The sequence below is a fragment of the Panulirus ornatus genome, chromosome 11, assembly GCF_036320965.1.
Source record: "Panulirus ornatus isolate Po-2019 chromosome 11, ASM3632096v1, whole genome shotgun sequence".
NCBI lineage: Eukaryota > Metazoa > Arthropoda > Malacostraca > Decapoda > Palinuridae > Panulirus > Panulirus ornatus.
In genome coordinates this window covers 50,125,335-50,141,284 of record NC_092234.1, presented here as the reverse complement: position 1 = coordinate 50,141,284, position 15,950 = coordinate 50,125,335, and the positions used below count along the sequence as shown (strand labels likewise).

The following is a 15,950-nucleotide window of genomic DNA, read 5'->3' as shown; positions in this document are numbered from 1 at the left end:
AGGGGGAAAATACATATCTATACAAGCAGTGGCATAACAGATCTCAGATTTGGAGGACCCGTCCATGTACCACCGTCCTCCTCCAGGACAGATCCCAACCGTTTCCAGGGTAGTCCTGAACTCCACGTTTTCTTTTAAGCATCTCTGAATCCCAAAGTCTCTCTCTCTCTCTCTCTCTCTCTCTCTCTCTCTCTCTCTCTCTCTCTCTCTCTCTCTCTCTCTCTCTCTCCCTCCTGCGTCCTTCCTACTTTTCATTAACGATTTCCGATTCCTCAACAATGGCCAAATGTACTCACGTTAAAGCCACGACGCACCACTGCCTTCCTTCAGTTCCAACCCTCCAATCCCCGTCGTCGTCTCTCCCTCGAACCACGTCACGTCTCGTGTCGTCACGACCCACTCCACCCACTCGAACCACGTCACGTCTCGTGTCGTCACGACCCACTCCACCCACTCGAACCACGTCACGTCTCGTGTCGTCACGACCCACTCCACCCACTCGAAGATTTGAGCACGACTTCTCTCCCGCCCCCCGGTGCTGAAGACGTGACCCCCCTAATGCGTCTAACGTCGCTAAAACCTATCATCATCCAATATCCATCTCTGAAAACACCCTTACCACCCCTATTCACACCTCACCCATGACACTGGCTCTAATATACCCTCCCCCTTCCGCCTTCCGCCATCACCCAACCACAGCAAACACGTCTGGGTGCATACTTCCCTAACACCTAACGTGTTGATGGAGATTCCCCACAAGACATCAAGCGCCAAGCCCGCCTCTACCAGAACCTGGGAGTCGCGCTCACAGGCCGAGGAAAAGGAAATGTCCTTCCCCTTCTGAACTCTTCCTCTCTGCCTGTGGGGAAGTACTACTTCCTCCTCGTGTGGAGTACTGTCCCCCCGCACCCAGGGAGGTTCTAGCTCTATGTGCAGTGCTTACCTGGTGAGGGCCAAGGGCAGAGCAATCCGACTCATCAACTCTCCCTCAAGACGGATCCATTTGCACTACGCTGCACGGCCCCGCGTCTCTTTCCCCCTCCTCCTTTACAGATGTTGCTCCCGCTTCTGCTCCCGAGGACTGAATGCCTGTGTGCCCCCCAGCAAGAGGAGTGAATGCCTGCGTGTATATATATATATATATATATATATATATATATATATATATATATATATATATATATATATATATATAAATTATCTATGTATCTATCTGCCACTATTTCTTTATGAGTGAGCCTTGATGGCAACGCACCTGACTTTGAGCCTGTGTTCAGCGTCGGAACCTCACAATACGTCCCGTCATTTTGAACTGTTGGTGACGCCACAGCACTGATTCTAACGACGCGCTTGACACTGTGCCCCGTAAACCCCTCATCACGGCCACAGGAATGCAGCCGCCAGCGATACCGTGAAGTGAATGTGGGAGTGAACGCTACACTCGAGCGAATTTAGCAAGAAAGGCAAATTAAGCGAAGTGAGCAAATAACGCTACGCTTGAGCGAAGCGAGCAAGAACGTAGAGACGAATATCGTATTCTTCAACACGTGATACTGTAGCGTATATACATATAAGAAAAATGGGTGGTATGTATGAGCTGGAAACAGTGGTGGCTCTCGAGATCTAATGGCCCTTTGGGGTCAATGGTCGTTAGGGCAAACGACATGAACAGACTAGACAAAGACAATGAGGTGGAGGTCAAGGTCTGTCTGTCTGTTTCAAAGACAGTGGGGTGGAGGTCGAAGGTCTGTCTGTCTGTCTGTTTCAAAGACAGTGGGGGGGGGAGGAGGTCGACGTCTGTCTGTCTGTCTGTTTCAAAGACAGTGGGGGGGGGAGGGATGAGGTCGAGGTCTGTCTGTCTGTTTCAAAGACAGTGGGGTGGAGGAGGTCGAGGTCTGTCTGTCTGTCTGTTTCGAAGACAGAACAGACAGACGGCTGTGTCGAGGACGGGTGATAATGATGGTGGTGACATGAGGGGGGTATCACCGACCACACCCGGGTATGATTCTCAAAACCAGAAGTGGTATTTTGACGAGACACAAAGGAGCAACGTTGATAACAGGGGATGATATGGATAATAAGGGGCGTTAGCGGCAATGTCACGGGATGACAGTGATGATAGAGGGGGGTGTGTGTGGTAGTGCTATGGGGGTTAGGGGTGGAAGGGATAGCAGATCTCAAAGACAATGTTAGGGGATGTATTTAGCTGTTGGTGGGGGGGAGTTATATGGGTAGGGTAGGGTGGGCCGTCCGTTGCATAGCAGAGTCTTGTCCCCCAGATGATAAAGGCGGGTGATAAGGATGAAAACACCTTGCTATGCCTAGCTGTGAGGCGAGGTTAAGAGGCGTGTTACCAACTCCGCCCGCCGTATGACGTGTTATATATTCCGTATCAACAAACACAGTTGTCCTCCACTCCCGGCTGCACTACCTGGTAACTCGTCTTTCGTGATACACGAGACACTAAGATTTGTTCTGGTACACGTGTTTGAGCACAACACGACCGTGCGACCAATGAACACGTATCTCCCGCGTCCAAGGGGTCGTACCTTCGTGCTCAAGGGCTGTACCATCGAACTGAAGGGTCGTACCTTTGTGCTCAAGGCCCGTACCATCGAACTGAAGGGTCGTACCTTCGTGCTCAAGGGTCGTACCTTCGTGCTCAAGGGTCGTACGTTCGTGCTCAAAGGCCCGTACCTTCGTGCTCAATGGGTCGTACCTTCGTGCTCAAAGGCCCGTACCTTCGTGCTCAAGGGTCGTACCTTCGTGCTCAAAGGCCCGTACCATCGTGCTCAAAGGCCCGTACCTTCGTGCTCAAAGGCCCATACCATCGTGCTCAAAGGCCCGTACCTTCGTGCTCAAAGGCCATACCATCGTGCTTTAAGAGGTTAAGATATCCCCTGAACCACTAGGGAGAACCACATCGTGGCAAGCAAATGCCATTCCGACACAGAACCGAAGTGGAAAAAGCCTCGTCAGATCACCTCCCCCCCACCTCACACACACACACACACAACCACCACACTGATCTCTCTCTCCATCACCATGGCGGCGAAGATGACGATGACCGACGTCCTCCCTCAGTCATGGCACCCCAGGGAGTGAGTGAGGGAGCAGGAGGAGGAGGAGTATATATGAACGGACGGTGAGAGAGCTAGACCTAGAGAGGGAGGGAGAGAGAGTAGTATATTAACGGACGGAGGGAGAGCTAGACCTGGGGAGGGAGAGAGGGAGAGTAGTATATCAACGGACGGTGGGAGAGCAAGACCTAGGGAGGGAGGGAGGGAGAGTAGTATATTAACGGACGGTGGGAGAGCTTGACGGGCCTCCCTCCCGCCTACCTCAGCACCACCTGGGCTGAGCCCCCCCGGCCGTACATCGGGCTACGGGAACCCACACAAGTCCTCGGGGTGGGACCACACGAGGCTCAGATCCTCTTCTGTATGGCTTCCCCTTCCAACAGGTAGCCACCGTGGGGGGTGGAGGAGGAGGAGGAGGAGGAGGAGGAGGAGGAGGAGGAGGAGACGGTGAGTCACTCCAGCCTCCTCGGAAGGACTCGTCCCCGACGCTGATGTCTTCCTAGCCTATGGCGATTGGAATCGCATGTTTACCAAATGGCGTCCTAGCTTCGTCTCTTCGATGTATATCAACTGACTGTTATATTTCTCTCTTGTCTCTCCCCTGATGATGTGATTATTACACGAAAGTGCACTTGGGAACTAATCGTGTTTCATTTTTTCCCGTGGACTCATAGGAATATCTTGATCACGCGCAAAATTGTGATCTTTTCCAATATATATATATATATATATATATATATATATATATATATATATATATATATATGTGTGTGTGTGTGTGTGTGTGTGTGTGTGTGTGTGTGATAGTTTGCCTGATAGATGTGGAGCGGTGTGGAGCGGTACGGTGCGGTGCGGTGTGGTGCGATGTGGTGGGAGGAGGCGTGGATGGTATGGTAATGAGGTGGTGGGTGTGCTCTCAGGCGTCAACAGCTGGGCCGGTCGTGCACAACACACCTGGAGGGGGTGACGTGGTGCCGCCTCCCTCGCGAGCCCCCATGCTCTCCTCATGCCCCCGATGCTCTGGCCCAGAGAGAGAGAGAGAGAGAGAGAGAGAGAGAGAGAGAGAGAGAGAGAGAGAGAGAGAGAGAGAGAGAGAGAGAGAGAGTCTACGAGATTTTAATCTGCGGCCGGACAAAATGGTAGACAAAATGAGACAGAAAGATGCATAATAAACATAATCTGCAAATAAATAAAACCAAACCGTGTGTGTATAGATGCCATCGCATGACCATCACTTGCTATCAACAATTGTCGTCAACCAACCATTTCCCCGCCGGTCCACTGTGGCGTTACCATTTCCCCTGTCCACTGTGGCGTTACCATTTCCCCCGTCCACTGTGGCATTACCATTCCTGTACCTGTCATGTGTGGCAGCCACCCACCCACCCACCGACCATCACGACCCGCCTGGGTATAATATCGTGAGGGTTAGCGGCAGATGCACACGGCGAGCCAGCGCTTCACTGGCTTTCAAGTGTCACTCCCGTGGCCCAGGTTTGCTCTCGTTTCTTTCTGCCTCCACTCCCACTACACGAAGGCTCCTGGCTCCCAGTCAACAAACACACACACAATCCCTCCATCTCACACACGACACTCGATAAGGTGTAACTCACACGACTCGCTCTTCGTAACTCTCTCCCTCAATATATATTCCAGCGGTGAGCGGCACGCGCGAGCGGTCGCATTTGAGCAAAGCCTCGCCGTCAGTAATCGTCATCATGTGGAGGTACTTCCTTGATACCTCCTCTCCACACACACACACACACACACGTCTATTATATCTGCAGCTTCCCTTAGTTTTGTTGTGGAGATCAGCCACACGAGGATGGGTCGTCGCGATGCCTCCTCTCCAGGCACAGCAAGGAGGTGTGGAATCCTCAAAGAGGTGTGGAATCCTCTTACTCCCTCCATCCTGCCGTCGTCTTACTACAGCCTTCTCCACCTTCGTGAGCCAGGTCTACAAATACCTGAGGAAGGTATACTATCCCATTTTTTTTTTTTTTTGGATTTTTCTTCAGATCTCTGATCAATTCGCTTCTCCAACCAACATGGCCTCTATGGGAGAATGTACTCACAAAAAAAAAAAAAATCGTAGTCCCGTATTTCTAATCACCTCTCTCGTTTACTTTCTCTCTTTCCTCCTCTTTACTCTCTCTCTCTCTCTCTCTCTCTCTCTCTCTCTCTCTCTCTCTCTCTCTCTCCATTAATCACTTCGTCTCTTTCCCTCCATTTTCATCTCTCTCTCTCTCTCTCTCTCTCTCTCTCTCTCTCTCTCTCTCTCTCTCTCTCTCTCTCTCTCTCTCCATTAATCACTTCGTCTCTTTCCCTCCATTTTCATCTCTCTCTCTCTCTCTCTCTCTCTCTCTCTCTCTCTCTCTCTCTCTCTCTCTCTCTCTCTCTGTTAATCACATCTCCGTCTCCTTCCCCCCTCTCTCTCTCTCTCTCTCTCTCTCTCTCTCTCTCTCTCTCTCTCTCTCTCTCTCTCTCTCTCAGTACCATTAGTGAAATATTAATCCCCACCCACCCTCCCCCCCAAAAAAAATAATAATATCTTTCAATATATTTTTTTCATATACCCGCCCCTCCCCCCCCCCCCCCCTCAACCCTTCGTAATTAATCAGAAAGGTCTCGTGTAGGTGTAGGTAGGACTCGCTCGCCCGCGATGCGTAAATTCTTTAAATATAATTTTTTTCCCTACATAATCCTCGGGGATTTTATATATTTCATTTTTTTTTTTCATACATAAAATTCTCTTGAGAGTAAAGCCTTCTTTGTCGTACTTTTCTTCCCAGGGAATTTGACTGGAAAAACTCCAAGACGTATGTAACTTTACGGTGCGCTTGTTGCCAGACTCGAACGCATCCGACCTCCGTTCCGGTAGTCACTTGTTTACCCAATGGCGTCCTAGCTACTACGTCTCTTCGTTGTAGATCAACTGACTGTTATATTTCTTTCTTGTATCTCCCCTGATAGTGTGCTTATTACACGAAAGTGCACTTGGGAACTTATCGTGTTTCATTTCCCTGTGGACTCATAGGAATAGGATATATATATATATATATATATATATATATATATATATATATATATATATATATATATATATATATATATATATATATATACATATATATATATATACATATATATATATATATATATATATATATATATATATATATATATATATATATATATATATATATATATATACCAGAGGACTCTGGAAATTGCATGTGGTGCCATCTGGGGACCATAATTCGAGTGACAGCGTCGACCTGTGTTACTTCCTAGGCAGTTTTCCGCGAGGGGGAGGACGCTTCTTAATATATATATCTTGTGTTTTGGTCTGGCCCTCAGAGCTCAGCTGATGGCGCTCCTTGAGAACGGGGCGAGGGACGACACCACTAGGCGATACTGAGTGAGGAAGAGAACCCCAGTGTGGTGAGGGCACAGAAGATAATGCAACGGGCTTCCAACGCAGACAGAAGACGATGACAGAGAGAGAGCAAGAGAAGGAGAAACACACAGGGGGCACAGAGACATGGCCATCATGAAGGACTGAAGATATAAGTGGAGGGGGGGAGAGGTGCTTAAGTCAACCATAACAGTTGATATGTAGATGAATGTAACACACACACACACACACACACACACACACACACACACACACACACACACACACACACACACACACACACACACACCTGAGCAAATGCACCGTCATGAAGATGAGACACGGTGAAAGAGCGGTCTGAACACGATTAAAATCTTTCAGGAAATAAGCTTCAGGATTCCGTGTTTGAGGAGGACTTGGGAGTTGACAGACGTCCCCAACCTGTCGCCAGAATCCTGCATTAGAAGAATAGTTAAGGAGACCGACTGTGTCTGCTGGCAAATATTAGAATACCACTCGAGTTCTGGGGATGAGGAAATATTCAGCAAGCTGTTGACGTAGTACATACGGCCGTGCATAGAAAATGCTTCACGGGTGTGGTCCCCTTACGGATATACAAAGTGTTAACTGGCTGGGTCTAGACTGAAAGCAACAGGGACGATGCTGGAATTAAGGGAGCTGAGTTACAGGGAAAGATCTGAAGCCTTAAACTGTTGCCCACTAGATAAGATCAAAGGTTGAGGAGCGAATTGAGCATAACCTTGAAGTCTTTGAATCTAGAGTGATGTTCTTAGAGAACTGTAGGGTTAAAACAACCACTGGACAGAACATGGAATTAAGCAAAGAAAAGAAAAGTGTTTTACAAAAAGATGAGAAAAAAAAGAAGTAATTCTATAGCACCAGAATGTTGGACGAATGGATTATACTGAACGAGGATGTGGTGAATGTGGACAGCATTCAGAAGTTGTTAAAAGTTTAAAATGTTGTACAGTTGTAGAGAATGTTCAAGAGATGGGGGGGCCACACGAGTTTGAAACTCCGTACAATACAAATAGAACATGACACACACACACACACACACACACACACACACACACACACACACACACACACCTACTGCGTGGTAGTCGGGAACGTTATATATATAGTATCACCAGGAAAGCATACTCGGATGGCGGACGTGAGGAATGGACATCACGTCATGAATATCAAAATTGCATTGAGAGAGAGACGTAAAAAAAAAAAGGATACTAATTTCACCTCTTTATAATTACACCGTGGAGCGATCTCTGTAAAAGAGTCCAGCAGCTTTTACCCAGGACCTCTTCCTCAAGGCTCCTGCAGCCCAAGGCAGAGCCACTTTGGAGTGAGGAGAGTCCTTTGACGAGGCTGTACCCCCGATGATACACAGCCTCGAAGCCAATGGCGACTGTTTTCGCTGCCTGTGTAATCCCCTCGTTGGCGGAGCCCGGTTAAAAAAAAAAAAAGAACAAACACGGATCAGGATGTATTTAGGAAGATGCTCGCCCATGATAGCTATACTCGCATGACGCAGGCGTGTGTCTCCAGTTCTTACCTTTCTCCTCGATCTCCAAGACACTGGAGAGAGTCCATAAGGAACAGGCGACCCAAAAAACATCCAACCTCAACTCTGGGATCTGAGCCACAGGGGGAGGGATTAGCACAACTGTAATTACCACACCTGCGGTGCGGAAGGTCATCACTGTGGTGGGGGGAGGGTGGTGTGGTGTGTGACATGAGTAGAGAGCTTTTAAAACCCCCTCGATCGATTCCGTGAGGAAGACTTGGTAATTCACTGGGAAGGAGCCGTGGCAACCCGAGGAGAGGGGTCGTGGAAGAGGTGTGAGGAGGGGAGGAGGAGAAGAAGCCTATAGACGGAAGCAATTGTGGACAGATGGGACAAGACACGCGATGAAGATGTGAACACCTGACACACGATCGAAAGAGTTGAACGGAAGGGGTGAGATGTATCAGAGGCGAGGATGGGGGATCACCCAGCAGCACAACACAAGCAGGTATATATGGACAGACGTACGTACTCAACAGTGGAACAAACACAGACACGCCATCCAATCCCACGGTGGCGTTTCAGAACTTTTTAGTTCCGTATCAACCTGGTCATCCAACGGAGCCAGCAATGGACTCAAGTTAACATCATTTATGCCAGTGGTTCGCAATCTTGCCTCGGTATGTTCTATCCTCGCGAATGATCCGTATGATTATAACTACGTATTCAGCAAATACAAGTAAGGAGAATAAGTATTTAAGAGACAATGGTTTACATATGTGGATTAAATACTGTGTGGTTGATCAAAATCGCCATTACTCGAACATTCCCAACCATCGTCCAACTTTTTAAAGTTCTGTGTATTATCCATACTGACTATCTCCTCAGTCAGTCTACTACTCCGTTCATCTACTACTCTTACACTGTAAAAGTCCCTCCTTAAATCACTTTCAACAAGTCTTCCATTACTTCATGTTATGTTCTCTGGTCGTTCGATCCCTAAATCTTTCTAATGAATTTTCAGTCTATGTCATTAATCTCGTTTGAAAACTTAGAAGCTGTGGTCAGGTCACCCTTCACTCTTCTCTCTTCCATAGTGAGCATACTTGAGGCTTTCAGTCTTTCCCTGTTAACTCCGTTCTCATAATTGTGATACCATCTTTATTACCATCCTCTGGACCTTCTCTCTTGGCTCTTCGTGTTTCTTTCGGTGCCGTGACCAAGACATGAGAAGCATACCCCAATGTTTGGCCTTATGCAGGCAGGTACTTAGACACCTTTATGCATATTTCTGGGGTGGGACGCTGGCGTCAGGTTGAGAGGGATGTCTCCTCCCGCGCCCCTCTCACGACACAGACTGCTGCAGCTCGGTTCCTGCTAGATGATATTCATATCGAGGCCTTCTCTCGCCGTGACCCATCCCTCCTACTTTACATTCACTCGAGTTGAATTTCATCAACCACGTATCAGACTAGCTTTGGAGGATGACTAGGTCCCCTTGTTAAGTTGATGCAATCCTCCTCGCTCTCCATTTCTCTCATGAACTTCGCATCATCCGCAAACATATTCAGATAGCAGTGTATATATCTCCTGGCAGTCATTTACATAGATCAAACAGGATATCGGTCCCAAAGCAGAACCCTGCGGCACTCCGCTAGTGACCTAAACCCACTTCGAGAAGGCTCTTCTGACATAAGTCCTCTGTTCCCTTCCACTAAGATAATCTATCCATCGGAGGAATCCTCTCATCATTCTTACATGGTGATGAAGTGTCAAACGTTTTCTGGTAGTCCAGGTCCAGACAATCCACTCCTCCTTCTCTGTTGTCCAAGACAGAGCTCACTCTCTCGTAGAAATCTTAAAGGTTTCGTTGCACATGACCTTGTCCCAAAACCTTGGTCTCTCTCCCTTAGGTAGTTCATTCTCTGCAGCAAATCACCCATTTACTTTCTTATTAACCTTCCCATTACCTTACGGACCACAATCTTATGTGAGAAGGGTCTGAAGGTCAACGCCTTACGGACCACAATCTTATGGGAGAAGGGTCTGAAGGTCAACGCCGCTTCCAGATCTTTCTTACAGAGAAGTAGGACGTTTGCCCTTTGCCACTCCCTTGGGACTTTGCCTTTCTCCAACGACATCTTGTGGCTTATCAGCACATATGGCTGAAATTTTATCAAGGGCATGAGCCTTGTGCGGGTCACGATCTTTCAGTATTAATGGCGTCTTTCCTTGAGTTTTCAATGCATTTTAAGACCTCCTCTCCATTTCATCTCTAAGGTCTTGGGGCCATGGCGTCTTCCACTGTGAAAACACCCTTGAACTTGTCATTCACTTCCTCACATATCCTTGTATCACCCTTGAAAACTCTTCTCCCTGAATCCTTCTGCCTGATTACCTGCTCTTTAGATTATAATTTACTCCTGATGAATTTATGGAAAAGTTTTGGAATTTCTCTTACACTGTTCACAATATTCTTATCAAAGTTTCTCTGCTCCTCCTTTCGTAATCTGCTGCACACGTCTGATGTAGTGTTATCGTACCTTACACAAGACACTGGCTGGTTGGTCTCCCGCCTCCACTCTCGCCACAGCCCGTCTCGGAGCGCCATCAGCGTTCGACATCTTTTATCACACATCATTCCCTCCCACTTCCTCGGCTTGTTCTCTGTATCTGAGGCTAGAGATACCCGCGCTCATACTCCATTATAAACTTCACACAATCGTCCAACACATACCCAAGATACCTGGCTACTGAACTCCATTTCCCATGTCGTGTTACCAAAGACACTGTTGGGTTTTTTTCTGGTTACTATCATCGCATCTCCTTTACGATTTTTGTCTCGTTTCTGTCCTTTTAACGACATTGCACTACATAATCACTTTACTACATCATCACTTTTTTTCTAGCATGTGTATCGTATATGATATTCTCAAAATGTGTGTGAAAATAATAAGATCCAACAATAACAGTGTATCGGTCCCTCCTATCTTAAGTGTCCTTCCTAAAAGGTTGGTAAAGGAAATTTTCCTGTACGCACACTAAAAATCTGGCGTCTCCATGACTTCCCATTTCCCAAGTACATCTCTTTATAAGCTGAAATGTCCCATTATCAGAACTTTACCTTCTGTGACAAGTGCGTGTTTTACACATCCACATATCCTCTACCACTTCTGAATCCACACTGTTCCTCCCTAGTCTGATGTTCTGTCCTTACTTTCATCCTCTAAAATCAATACCCTCTCTCTCATACAACTTACTAGGTACACTCAAACAAACTCACCTTTATATAAACCCCTTGCATTTATAGAATGGCACTATACATGCATTCCACTAATCTTCAGGCACCTTACCATGATCCATAAGAACAATGAAAATTCTTAGCAACCAATCAAGTCAACCCGTTTCTTAATCAATTCTACTGCAATACCATCTACTCCAGCCGCCTTGCCACATTTCATCCTACGCAAGGCTTTCACCACCTCTTCTCTCTTCACCAAACCCCTCTCCGTGACTCTCTCCTTCGCATACCTCCCGACCCAAACACTGTACATATACCACTCTATTATCCAACAGTCCTTTAAATTACTCCATCTCCTCACTTCATTACTACCTGTTATCACTTCCCCTTTACCCCCTTCACCGATGTACCCATTTGTTCTGTTTTTTCGCACATGATTTTCCTCCTTCCAAAACATCTTATTCTCCGCACGGTTTATTGATGCTTACCCTAACTCTTATTTGCCCTCTTTTTCAACCCCTGCACCTTCCACTCGACCTTCTCCCGCATTCAATCATGCATTCTTTCTTCAATTTCTTAGTATATATATATATATATATATATATATATATATATATATATATATATATATATATATATATATATATATATATATATATATATATATATATCCAGAGATAAGATAGGTGGGCCCAAACACAAACTCTTTTTAACAATCATATGTAAGGAGACTGTTCCCCCAGTGCGTTCATCCCCTGACCTTACCACCAGTAAATGTTTTAGAGCAAGTCCAGTATCAACCACACTAACCTCTCCCGGATATCACCCACCCACATCAGTACTTTAATGGAACGAACAGGCGCCATGACCTGAGACAGCGACTCCTATCTGTTCTCTTGATACACCTCTCGCTTCACCACACTTAAGATATATGAGGCCAGCTTATAAAGATCCTGTAGTGCACACTTCCTCGGCCACTAGAGGACAGAAATCTGTCCGAAACGTTATGGAGAATGCTGGATGTCGGCCACATAGTACAGGTTTACAATCAATAAAGTACATTAGCTAGGTCAGAGGGAGCATAACCTTCCGTCCCCATGACCTGATGTGGCCCTATACTCTACTCACCTTGTATTGCCTTGGACCTTCACAATGATGGTACAAGAAGTGCATATATATATACAACATAACAGAGCCGTGATCACCTACCTTGTGGTTGTGTGTGTGGTGGTGACGGTAGAAGATACAGACACTCTGCCCTTCCTCAAGGCAGATGGAGGATGTGAGGTCAACCTGGGTCAAGGACGAGGGTGAGGAGAGGTCAGGTTGAGGAGCTGGAGGTCAAGTTCTCAGTTCTTTATTCCATAGCACTGTAACTCCCGGAGTCACGCCTCTCTCACTTACTAGCTGCAGGAAGGGACGAAATAATTCGTGGCTTCTCCTATGTATATATATATATATATATATATATATATATATATATATATATATATATATATATATATATATATATATATATGTATACATATATGGATAATCTTTATGTATAGACTTGTGTGCATTATGTGAGGGCGTCCAGGACATGGTAACTCGACTCGGCTTTAGCTGGACCGACAGCTTTACTCGTTATTCCCCCTGGACGAGTCGACCGCAGCAGCAGCACCACCACCCACCACCGCAGGTCGAGGACACCACACCACTACCACCACCACCACAGCACACCACACCACAGCAAGGCGCGCTGCTTGTGTGTGAAGGTGGTGGGGAGGGGAGACGTGCGGGCCCACGGTCGAGTCCGTGATCTAAGGATTTTAAGAAAAGTTGTCGCGTGGGGTTTTGAGGGCCGATGTGAGGGCCAGGGGGGGCGGGGAGGAGGCAATCTGTCCGAGTGCTCGAGACTTAAACCATCCCACTCCTCCACACGCTCACTCCGGGGAGAGCACGGCAGGGCAGGGCAGGGCAGGGTCGGGTAAAGAGGGAGTGGAGCTACCACACCCGGGGGTGCTCCTCCTACGGCGACGCCAGCATCTCCCTCCAAGCCTGAATCCACGTCACTTCTGGCTCGTATATTGTGGGAAATGAATCCCATCATCCTGACTCTGATGGTCGTCCAGGCCAGAAGAGGAGGAGGAGGGCGACACACACACACACACACACACACACACACACACACAAAGCAGTTCTGTGTGCGAGTCCCTTGCCTTCCAAGCAGTGGACTGGGAAGTTTGTACTTGAAAATCGTAAGGCTATCCTGCCCCTCAGACTACAGTAGCTATCCTGCCCCTCAGACTACAGTAGCTATCCTGCCCCACAGACTACAGTAGCTATCCTACCACTAGAATACAGTAGCTATCCTGCCCCACAGACTACAGTAGCTATCCTGCCCCACAGACTACAGTAGCTATCCTGCCCCACAGACTACAGTAGCTATCCTACCACTAGAATACAGTAGCTATCCTGCCCCACAGACTACAGTAGCTATCCTGCCACTCAGACTACAGTAGCTATCCTGCCCCACAGACTACAGTAGCTATCCTGCCCCACAGACTACAGTAGCTATCCTACCACTAGAATACAGTAGCTATCCTGCCCCACAGACTACAGTAGCTATCCTGCCCCACAGACTACAGTAGCTATCCTACCACTAGAATACAGTAGCTATCCTGCCCCTCAGACTACAGTAGCTATCCTGCCCCTCAGACTACAGTAGCTATCCTACCACTAGAATACAGTAGCTATCCTGCCCCTCAGACTACAGTAGCTATCCTACCACTAGAATACAGTAGCTATCCTGCCCCTCAGACTACAGTAGCTATCCTACCACTAGAATACAGTAGCTATCCTGCCCCACAGACTACAGTAGCTATCCTACCACTAGAATACAGTAGCTATCCTGCCCCTCAGACTACAGTAGCTATCCTGCCCCACAGACTACAGTAGCTATCCTGCCCCACAGACTACAGTAGCTATCCTGCCCCACAGACTACAGTAGCTATCCTGCCCCTCAGACTACAGTAGCTATCCTGCCCCTCAGACTACAGTAGCTATCCTGCCCTTCAGACTACAGTAGCTATCCTGCCCCACAGACTACAGTAGCTATACTGCCACTAAGACTACAGTAACTATCCTGCCCCTCAGACTACAGTAGCTATCCTGCCCCTCAGACTACAGTAGCTATCCTGCCCTTCAGACTACAGTAGCTATCCTGCCCCACAGACTACAGTAGCTATCCTGCCCCACAGACTACAGTAGCTATCCTGCCCCTCAGACTACAGTAGCTATCCTGCCCCACAGACTACAGTAGCTATCCTACCACTAGAATACAGTAGCTATCCTGCCCCACAGACTACAGTAGCTATCCTGCCCCTCAGACTACAGTACCTATCCTGCCACTCAGACTACAGTAGCTATCCTACCACTAGAATACAGTAGCTATCCTGCCCCTCAGACTACAGTAGCTATCCTGCCACTAAGACTACAGTAGCTATCCTGCCACTAAGACTACAGTAGCCATCCTGCCCCACAGACTACAGTAGCTATCCTGCCCCACAGACTACAGTAGCTATCCTGCCCCACAGACTACAGTAGCTATCCTGCCCCACAGACTACAGTAGCCATCCTGCCCCACAGACTACAGTAGCTATCCTGCCCCACAGACTACAGTAGCTATCCTGCCACTCAGACTACAGTAGCTATCCTGCCACTCAGACTACAGTAGCTATCCTGCCACTCAGACTACAGTAGCTATCCTACCACTAGAATACAGTAGCTATCCTGCCCCTCAGACTACAGTAGCTATCCTGCCACTCAGACTACAGTAGCCATCCTGCCACTCAGACTACAGTAGCTATCCTGCCCCACAGACTACAGTAGCTATCCTGCCCCTCAGACTACAGTAGCTATCCTGCCACTCAGACTACAGTAGCTATCCTGCCACTAGAATACAGTGGCTATTCTGCCACTCAGAAACAAGTCGCCATCGTATTTACACCACTGCAGACATTCACGTTTCCGCGTGCCAAGCTCCGGTTCCAGCAAGCAACTGAAGCATGACTCATAGTTCAGCAAGTGAAGCATGACTCGGGGTCCATACGAAACACGAAACTAGCAACTGAAGCAGTAGTGAAAAGACGCTTCAGTAGCACCTCAGCATGACCACTGTTTCAGCAACTGAAGCACCTCACAGACATAAAAAAAAAAACCAGAGACCGAAACAGCTACTCAGATCAGCAGGGGAATTACCACTCACACCAGCAGAGGAAACAGTTACCTTACCAGAAGTGAAGCAACACACACTCCAGTTACTGAAGCAACACAAACTCCAGTTACTGAAGCAACATACTCCAGTTACTGAAGCAACACACAATCCAGTTGCTGAAGCAACACACTCCAGTTACTGAAGCAACACACTCTAGATACCGAAGCAACACACACTCCAGTTACTGAAGCAACACACTCAAGATACTAAAGCACCGCATACTCCAGATACTGAAGCAACACACTCTAGATATTGAAGCAACACACACTCCAGTTACTGAAGCATCACAACCAGATACTGAAGGAACACACTCCAGATACTGAAGCAACACACTCCAGATACTGAAGCAACACACTCCAGATACTGAAGCAACACACTCCAGTTACTGAAGCAACACACACTCCAGTTACTGAAGCAACACACTCCAGTTACTGAAGCAGCACATA

The 15,950-nt window shown here is 47.5% G+C and overlaps 1 protein-coding gene across 9 annotated transcripts in view; it reads right to left on the bottom strand.

Annotated features, from left to right (window-relative positions):
* Positions 1-15,950, bottom strand: part of Cbp53E (Calbindin 53E) — a 511,499-nt gene that overhangs the window by 491,953 nt on the left and 3,596 nt on the right. For all 9 annotated transcript variants that reach the window (XM_071667001.1, XM_071666998.1, XM_071667008.1 and 6 more), the window contains exon 2: positions 12,456-12,653. The gene's annotated coding sequence lies outside the window, so the exon portion shown is untranslated. The remainder of the gene's footprint in view (positions 1-12,455; positions 12,654-15,950) is intronic.